Source organism: Danio rerio, chromosome 4 (genome assembly GCF_052040795.2).
Source record: "Danio rerio strain M-AB ecotype USA chromosome 4, GRCz13ab, whole genome shotgun sequence".
In the NCBI taxonomy this organism is placed as follows: domain Eukaryota; kingdom Metazoa; phylum Chordata; class Actinopteri; order Cypriniformes; family Danionidae; genus Danio; species Danio rerio.
This window is the reverse complement of record NC_141024.2, coordinates 48,696,189-48,705,904: the sequence shown is the minus strand read 5'-3', so window position 1 is coordinate 48,705,904 and position 9,716 is coordinate 48,696,189.

Sequence of the window (9,716 nt, the reverse complement as noted above, 5' to 3'; positions counted from 1 at the left end):
ATGCACATAAGCACTCATTGAATGACAGGAATGAGTTTCATTTGTTACTTGTTCTCATGTCTTTTGTCATTCTTTTATGTATTATTAGTCTCCCGTTTTCATGATCATGGGCCAAAAATATCGTTATCGTGATGTTAATACGATTAATCTCCCAATCTATATACTCTTTCATTATGTTCTTGGCTGTTTTTGGACCCATTGACTTCCATTATAACCACATTTTTTAACCGCAAAGCCATGACACCAAATAATCATGCATTCTAGATTGTTGCTGTTTTCCTTGTTGGGAAGAGGTCAAATGTGTCATTTTTACTGTTGATCATCAGTTGGCTGCATTCACCCTTTAGATGGGCCTGTTCAAATAAGTTTCTGTCTTTTATATGGAGTTCAGTGGAGTAAAACAGCAGATTTTAGTGTGAGTGCATAAATACACTTTGTAGGGGGACCAACAGTTTTAACCCAAAAATGACCAGTCTATCAGATGAAGAAGAGCAGGAGTCAGAGATTCAATTAAAAGAAAGTTTATTGTAGATAGTTTGCTGTTTCTTCAGCAGAGGCCAGCTTCAACACTCACAACAAGTTTGTAGACCGATTTACATACAATCTCAGAACAACAACAATTAGATGTCTAGAATTCTCTCTTTTCTCTCTATGCAAACTGTTTTAAGAAATGTGTTAGTAAAGTGCACTGAAACTTCACAAAAACAAAACACACAGGGAATATTTGAACCTATCAGTTCACAATATACTGATGCCTGTTTTTCTAGGCTTTATTGATGATAATGGTCAGAAATGTTGGACCATTATTGCCTTTTTAGCATAAGCAGAGGAGTGAAACTAGCCATACAGTAATGTTTGAATTGTGGAGCGGGCTAAATCTAAAGAAACGTGTATTTTTTAGTAAGTGTACTTTTTCTTTTTTTGCTTTTATTCTTGCCATAATGAAAATATGTATTTGTAGGGCAGCCCATGTTCTGCTGTCATTAATATTTTAAGAAATTATAATGGGTAAAACTGTCCGAGATATGAACAAAAGCAAGTGATGCACCAAAGTTTGATAAAAAAAAAATCTTTAATGGTCATAAAAATCCTTATAATCATTAAAATAATTTATATAAACAAAAAATCTATTTAGTTTAAAACATTGAACGATATTAATGAAATGACGTAGTTTCGGAAACTTTCTACTTCTCTGTTTATCCGTCTGACTTTACAGTGGGTTTCTTTTGACCGCCCCCTGTCATTTTAAAGAACATCACAATGGCGGACGTGGCGAGTAAAGCCTCGTCCATTTCGCGAGGTGAGCGTGCAGTCAGCGGTGGTGTGTGGTGCGGTGCCAGGCTAGAGTATTCACCTTATTCTTCGCCGACGAGCGGGCGGAACCATTTGAATCTTTTTGGCACGAGACTTCCGGTCTTTCACTTACATTCATTTTTAGACATTAAAAACTGCTATTTTCGCTGTTTGATGTTGCAAACTGATATTTCCTTATTATATTATTCTACTTGGTCTTTATAGTCATGCAAACATTTGCTTGTTGAGCAAGTAGTTTGACCATTTTCTGCCGTTTATTATTCCTAGTCATTTCTACCTTAGGCGACTGAATCGGAAGTTCTAAAACAATCGCGAAAACAGGCGCACTTCCGCATTTTAGAATAAGGTCAATAAATCCAGCTTCTCTCTCTTTCACACACGCACGCACACACGCACACACACACACACACACACACTATACTCCATATAAAAGGCAGAAACTTTTTTGCACTGAAACTGATAATCAATTTTAAAAATCACAAATCTCTTCCCAACAGGGAAATGTAATGGTGATGTGGGAATGGTGATCCCCCCCCAAAATACAATAAACAAATATTAAACAAATATGTTTGTCACTTGTTTTTAAGTAGTTAATCTTGGGCGCCAGACAGAATATCTGTCAAAATACATTTCAAACAAAATATACCACGGCTAGCTCTCACCACCAGTTACAAATAAAAAAAATAAATAAATAACAAACAAAGAGAACCAGAAAAAAACTCAGATAATTGCTGTAATTGTCTAAATAAAGTTTGTATTAGTCAATAATATTAATAAAAAATACTTTTCACACACAAACATCAGTATCAACAACAAAACAAACAATATAACAATGAAACGCAGAACCCTCAGCACTTATAAATCAAATGAAAGAAAAAAATGCAAATGATTTCAGGCCAGCAGATTTGTCAGATTTGAAAACGGGGAAAATAATAATGATAACAATAGTACGGGGAGAAAACAAAACAAGAGAAACAAAATAAGCATTTGGGCAAAGAAAACAAAAACTTTTGCTTCTTACCCACGGAGTGGAGGGGTCAAGGGACATGAGTGGGGAATGGCGAATGTGGATGTGAAGGTTGAGGGTGTTGGTGAACCCAGCCGGTGAGTTGGCAGCTGACTCCATGTCAGGAGATAAATCAGTAAGTTGATTTTGTTCAGGACACACTGCACTGAAGTCTTTAGTGACGCACACATTCAACGACGTCACGTGCACTTCAGTAACAAGACAGCGGTCTTTGCTCTGTTGCTTCAATACATACTTCCGCTTTTTGTTTCTCACAGCCAGTCGCTTAGTTTACACTGCTCATCTCGACCCGACTTCTCTACTCGTTTCCCCACTCTGCAACAGTTCAGTCAACATCTCTTTCTTCTACACACCACATAATGCTGCCTTCTTTAACTCTCCTCCTCCTCCTTTATTCTCTCACCCATTTCCTTTTTGCCGTCACATGGGTGGAGACCAATTAAACAATGTCGTTACAAAAAACACCAACAATCATAAATTCATGAATATATGCTGTCATGGCTTTGCAATAAAAAAAAATGTTCTTATAATAGAGGTCAATGGAGAAAAAACAGCCATGAATATAACGAAAAGGGAGTAAATTTGCCCAGAGTGTATTGAGGTTTTTAAAAAAAATTTTAAAGCATTTTCCCATTGATGGGGAACTCATTGTGTCTTAATGAATTTATTACTCTCATTTATATGCTTATTTGAGTGATTTCCATGTTGTTGTTGTTGTTATTATTTATTGTATTTTATTTGCACTATAAAAAAAATTATAATAGAGGCCAATGGAGCATTTTTCCAGAATATGTCAAAATAAGATGTCCCCAAATATCAGTCCCTTTGCTGAAACACTGAGAACGTTTTGGCCAAATTAAGCCTCAAAATCACCCCAGAATGGATGAAAATGACCCAACAGCAAACAAAGGGAAAGGTGCACATTCAGCCTTTATGCAGATGCTGTACAGGTATGTCTCATGTCTGTGAGGCAATTATTCAGCTGTTACCCCAGAACTTTTTTTCTGATACATTTACCAGTCAGGCACACAACAAACAAGTATTCCCTGTCCACTTTACAAATCGTAGAAATCTGTGTCTTATCAATATGACCAAAATGACTTTTATGAAAAACTCTAAAAACTGGACTGACACTGTTTAAATTTACTATAACTTCTATGTTAAGCGGCTTTGACACAATTTACATTGTAAAAGCACTAGATAAATAAAGATGAATTGAATTGAATCTGCTTAAATGTGTACACGTTAATGGACCAAACACAATATGATCTGATTTATTTTACATTTAATGTGCATCAAAATTATAGTGTGTGTAGCCAATGTTTCCAGTGTCTTTCCACTTTTCAGCTTTTGATGAGAGTTTTTAAGACTTAATGAAAACTAATGTTTTATTTATTTCAGACCTAATTGAAGAGAATGAGGGGAGTAAAGAGGAGGAACATCATGTCAAAATTGAGGAAAAAACTCATTTACAGACTGATGGTGTTTTAAAAAGGAGAGACAAGAATCGTTTCACCTGCACTCAGTGTGGAAAGAGTTTCGCAACCAAAAGCAAACTTAAGATTCACATGATAATCCACACTGGAGAGAAACCATTCACATGCACAGTGTGGGAAGAGTTTCAACCAATCATCACACCTTAATTTACACATGATGATCCACACTGGAGAGAAACCCTTCACATGCACTCATTGTGGGAAAAGTTTTAACTGCTCATCACACCTTAATAAACACATGATGATCCACACTGGAAAGAAACCATTCACATGCACTCAGTGTGCGAAGAGTTTCAAACAATCGTCACACCTTAATCAACACATGAGGATCCACACTGGAGAGAAACCATACGTATGCACTCAGTGTGGGAAGAGTTTTAACTGCTTAACAAACCTTAATCACCACATGAGGATCCACACTGGAGAGAAACCATTCAAATGCACTCAGTGTGGGAAGAGTTTCAGCCAATCATCATACCTTAATCTACACATGAGGATCCATACTGGAGAGAAACCATACGCATGCACTCAGTGTGGGAAGAGTTTTTACTGCTCATCACACCTTAATCACCACATGATGATCCACACTGGAGAGAAACCATTTACATGCACTCAGTGTGGGGAGAGTTTCAGCAAATCATCATCCCTTAATAAACACATTGAAGGAACTCATGGGCATATTGCAGTGGTCAACACGAGTTGAATCTGAAATCTTGGGCATCACCAAATTGTCTCAGTCATTAAACTGGCTTAAGGGCTTAAACCATCATGATAACAAAGCACCAACTGATTTTGCGTTATTCTGACCAATACTTTGGCCGCAGATGTTCCAGGTACCCTTCAGCAAAATTAGTAAATGATTTAAACTAAACAAAGGGGCTTTACAGGATTTTCAGCAGGAACCGCCTCACAAGACTTTTGAATGACATTGAAATTGTGCATCCTGTCAGATGCACAATTTCGTAGAGACGAAGAGATCTCTAGAAACATTAATGCATACAAATGAAAGACAATCTCTTAATGTTAGAACTAAGGCAGATGTATCTTTAATGTTCCTCATATGCTGTGGTTATTTCAACCAACCAGGTTAATCAATGTGTTGTTTTTACCCTTAAAGCAGATTAAATTGATCTGCGTGTGTCTAAAATGTATGAGATCTGGTTTTGAATGAAAGCTAGTGACATTTGCAATCTGTTAGTGTAAATGAAAAACTAGTAGTACAAACAGTATTCGTCTTGTAACATTTGATGTAATATAGTTTCAATCTTGCAAGAGTTCTTCCACGTGAAATACATGCAGTGTGTTAATAATTGACCCTTTCTACATCGGCATGGGGTGTGGCCCCGCCCTTCATGGCAATTGCTCATTGGCAGACAGTGCCATAGGGATGGATCAGACCAGGGGCCTGTTTCAGAAAGCAGGTTAAGTGTAAACTCAGAGTGGTTTAACCCTGAAATGAGAGAAACTCTGGGTTTTCCTTTTCAAAATGGCAGGTTTGTTAAACTCGAGAAATCGGGGTAAGTCAAGCCTGTTTCTGAAAGAGAGTTAACTTTAACTCAGAGTCAGTTACCGTGGTAACTTACTCTGTGAATCTAACCTGGTCCGGAGCAGGTTTTATTCTCTAAACTCTGAGTTTCTGTCTGTCTCCTCCCCTTTTTAAAGATGAAGCGGCATTTCTCGCATTAGTCTTACATTTCCACACACCTATTTTAGAGCTCATTTTGGAGATGTGCATAAAAAAGATTGATGGAAACGTCATGATTCACATAACTTTTGAAAATACGCATAATATAACATGTGCATAACTGAGTAGATTAAACTTTTATATGATAAGAAAAGATGCACATAAACTACGAAGTGCACTTAACAAATTACAGTATGTACATTAAAAAATGGTTTGTTAGAGATGATGATGAAAATGTGTGTGAAAGGACAAACCAGCAGACTGAGCACACTGCAGAACATCTTAAATGTTGTTTTAGTCATTCTAAAATGCATTTACTGTTTCAGTATTAGTGTATATTATTAATTACCTCAGAGCGTCTGGAGCGTGTCAAGATCTCCGCGTCTGGCTTCAAACGCCCCCACGTGTTCATTGTGTGTCAATTGTCTTCTGAGGCTCAGGAGAGGTACATTAATTAAATAAAAAATAATTGACGCAGCTTCTTCTACCGCAGTAATTCTGTTTTTACTGTTGATATTTGGCGCAAGTTAATCAGGAAGTGACGATTGTGTTCTCTACGACTCTTTGGATAAAAACGCTGCTTTATTTTTAGGCGTTATTCCAGTTTTGCACAAATTTATGCAATAGCCTATATTTTGATGGAAACACAACAGCTATTGCCTACATTTTTGTTACACACAGAACAAAGTCACGTACGAGGCTTGTCCTTTTTTTCTTAAATAATTAACCTTCGACATGTACTGTTACTAGATTAATGGGATTATTATTCTGTCTAAATGATTTTATTACTGCTTACCTTCTTAATGTTATATAAACCTCTATCACTTGATCAATAAAAAGGCAGACACACAAGTGCACTGTTAAATCTATTAAAACTGATAAACGTGTATAAAAGTTTAGAAAAAAAGTATAAACGTCACACATTACATTACTTATTTTATTATACTTAAAATGTTTAAATACTTAAAATTAAAAATTACGCATTAACTTGGGCAGCTGTTTTCCCACGCTAATTGTCTCTGTTTCACTGATGGTTGCTTCATTTTAAATATATACACTCATATTTGCTATAACTTTGCATGAGTACATCAAGTTCAGCTGGAGAAAGAAATGCTGATCTCTTTTTATAAGATGTTGCCAAAGTCACTCGTAATGTCTACGCTCTATTGATAATGCCTTTTTATAGTCACGGTGTGTGCGCTTAATTCTGAGTTGGTCTGCTCAAAGTTGATTGACCCAACTCAGATCAGCTATTCTGAAACCGAAAATCTCGGTTTAAACTCCGTTTAAACTCCGAATTGTTTGAACCTCCTTACTGAAACAGGCCCCAGGTCACTTAAAGACACCCTGCAACAAAGAAACTTTGCTTTGAAACCGCACGAACTTCCGCAAACCGACTTTCAGCAGTCCATCACCTCAGTATCCCAGAACTACCCACCCACAAGCGAGGGAATTCCAAGGACGTCACAGAGCACTGTGTTTCCCCAAGGCCAACTGGCGAGGGAGATTCATCTTCAGCAAAAGTGCAAGTAACAAACAAACGTCTCTTGCTGATCTGGGGCCTGTTTCAGTAAGGAGGTTCAAACAACTCGGAGTTTAAACTTGAACTCTGAGTTGATTTACAGAGAGATTAAAAACTCTAGAGTTTTCGGTTTCAGAATAGCTGATATGAGTTAGGTCAATCAACTTTGAGTAGACCAACTCAGAGTTAAGCGCGCACACCGTGACTATAAAAAGGCATTATCAATGGAGCGCAGATATTACGAGTGACTATGGCAACATCTTAAAAAAAGAGATCAGCATTTCTTTCTCCGGCTGAATTTAATCTGATCATGCAAAGTTATAGCAAATATGAGCGTATATATTTAATAAGAAGCAACCATAAGTGAAACAGAGACAGTTAGCCTGGGAAAACAGCTGCTCAAGTTAATGCGTAATTTTTAATTTAAAGTATTTAATTTTTTAAGTATAATAAAATAAGTAATGTAATGTGTGATGTTTATAAAATGTTTCTAAACTTTTATACACGTTTATCAGTTTTAATAGATTTAACAGTGCACTTGTGTGTCTGCCTTTTTATTAATCAAGTGAAAGAGGTTGATATAACATTAAGAAGGTAAGCAGAACTAAAAAATAATTTTTAGACAGAATAATAATCCCATAAATCTAGTAACAGTACATGTCAAAGGTTAAGCTAATTATTTATGAAAAAGGACAAGCCTCGTACGTGACTTTGTTCTGTGTGTGACAAAAATGTAGGCAATAGCTGTGTTTCCATCCAAATATATTACATAAATTTGTGCAAAACTGGAATATTGCATAAAAGATGCAAATAAAGCAGCGTTTTTATCCAATGAGTCAAAGAGAACAAAATCGTCACTTCCTGATTAACTTGCGCCAAATATCAACAGTAGAAACAGAATTTACTGCGGTAGAAGAAGCTGCGGCAATTAATTATTTATTTGACAAATGTACTTGCGCCTCAGAGACACAAGACAATGCTGACACGCAAGGAACACGTGGGGGCGTTTGAAGCCAGATGCGGAGACTCTTGACACGCTCCAGACGCTCGGAGGTCATTAATAATATACACTAATACTGAAACAGTTCAGGCATTTTAGAATGACTAAAACAACATTTAAGATGTTCTGCAGTGTGCTCAGTCTGCTGGTTTGTCCATTCACTCACATTTTCATCATCATCTCTAACGAACCTTTTTTTAATGTACATACTGTAATTTGTTAAGTGTTTCCTTCGTAGTTTATGCACATCTTTTCTTATCAAATAAAAGTTTAACCTACTCAGTTATGCACATGTTTTATTATGAGTATTTTCAAAAGTTATGTGAATCATGACGTTTCCATTAATCGTTTTTATGGGCATCTCCAAAATGAGCTCTAAAATAGGTGGGTGTAAACGTATAAGGCGAAAAATACGATTCATCTTTAAAAAAGAGAAGGAGACCGACAGAAACTCAGAGTTTAGAGAATAAAACCTGCTCCGGACCAGGTTAGATTCACAGAGTAAGTTACCACGGTAACTGACTCTGAGTTAAAGTTAACTCTCTTTCAGAAACAGGCTTGACTTACCCCGATTTCTCGAGTTTAACAAACCTGCCATTTTGAAAAGGAAAACCCAGAGTTTCTCTCATTTCAGGGTTGAAATACTCTGAGTTTACACTTAACCTGCTTTCTGAAACAGGCCCCTGGTGCAGATTGTTCGTAAACAGTTAAAGATAAGCCATATCTCTGCTTTTGTGGTTTATCAGGTGTTATTCTAAGATCTTGTTAGAAGTATTAGAATTAATTTGGGATGGTTGTCAACTCATTTTACATCCTCTGAACTGCCTCTGTGTGTGCGAGTTTGTTTGTTGTTTGCTTATTACGTAGTTAGTTTTATGTATTGTAGTGTAGCTCAATAAATCTTTGTTCTCATTTTGTAAGAATTGTGTTCTTGTTTATGTGCTTCTAAGTCATTGCCTTGAGCTGTAGATCTTGTTACCTTGCTAAAAGTTAACTCAGTACTGTGTAAAATTATTATCGCTGGCCACGTAAATAATATTAACACGATTGGTAAGATACTGTTACGTAGCGGATGCACCCCGATACGCACATAAATTTAAGGATGACCGCTATAAAAAGTGGTCACCCGGAGTCCCCGTTCCTGCTCCCCAAGCACACACACACAGGCCAAGTTGTCAAAAAGGGGTATCAGATTTATTAAACAAAAAGGTCAAAATCAGAATTAGGGAACAAAAAGTAAACCAAAAAATAAAGTTCCTTAAATTAAGCATACAATTCTAACCTCCCTAACTAACCACAAAACAGGAGAAAACTGGACAAAAGAAAAAGGGCCTTCCCTTTGATCATTTAGCCTCAAGGTAAATATTAGCCACAGCTAACACATGATACCGTCCTAGTACCGTATTTAACAGAGTATCTCACCAGATGACTTTGAAACAGGGTTGGAGAAAGGTATTACACAATCAGCCACCGCTAATGCAGGTTACCGTCCTATTACCGTATTTAACAGAGTATCTCACCAGATTACTATGAAAAAAAAAGGTTTCAGACAGATCACTGCCGCACAGAGAACTCAGAGCGAACTGCTCAGACACACACACAATAGCGAGGGGAAACAGGATGAGAACTCGATGAGGAGCATCAACGGCGTGGCTTTATAGCTGGCGCCGCCC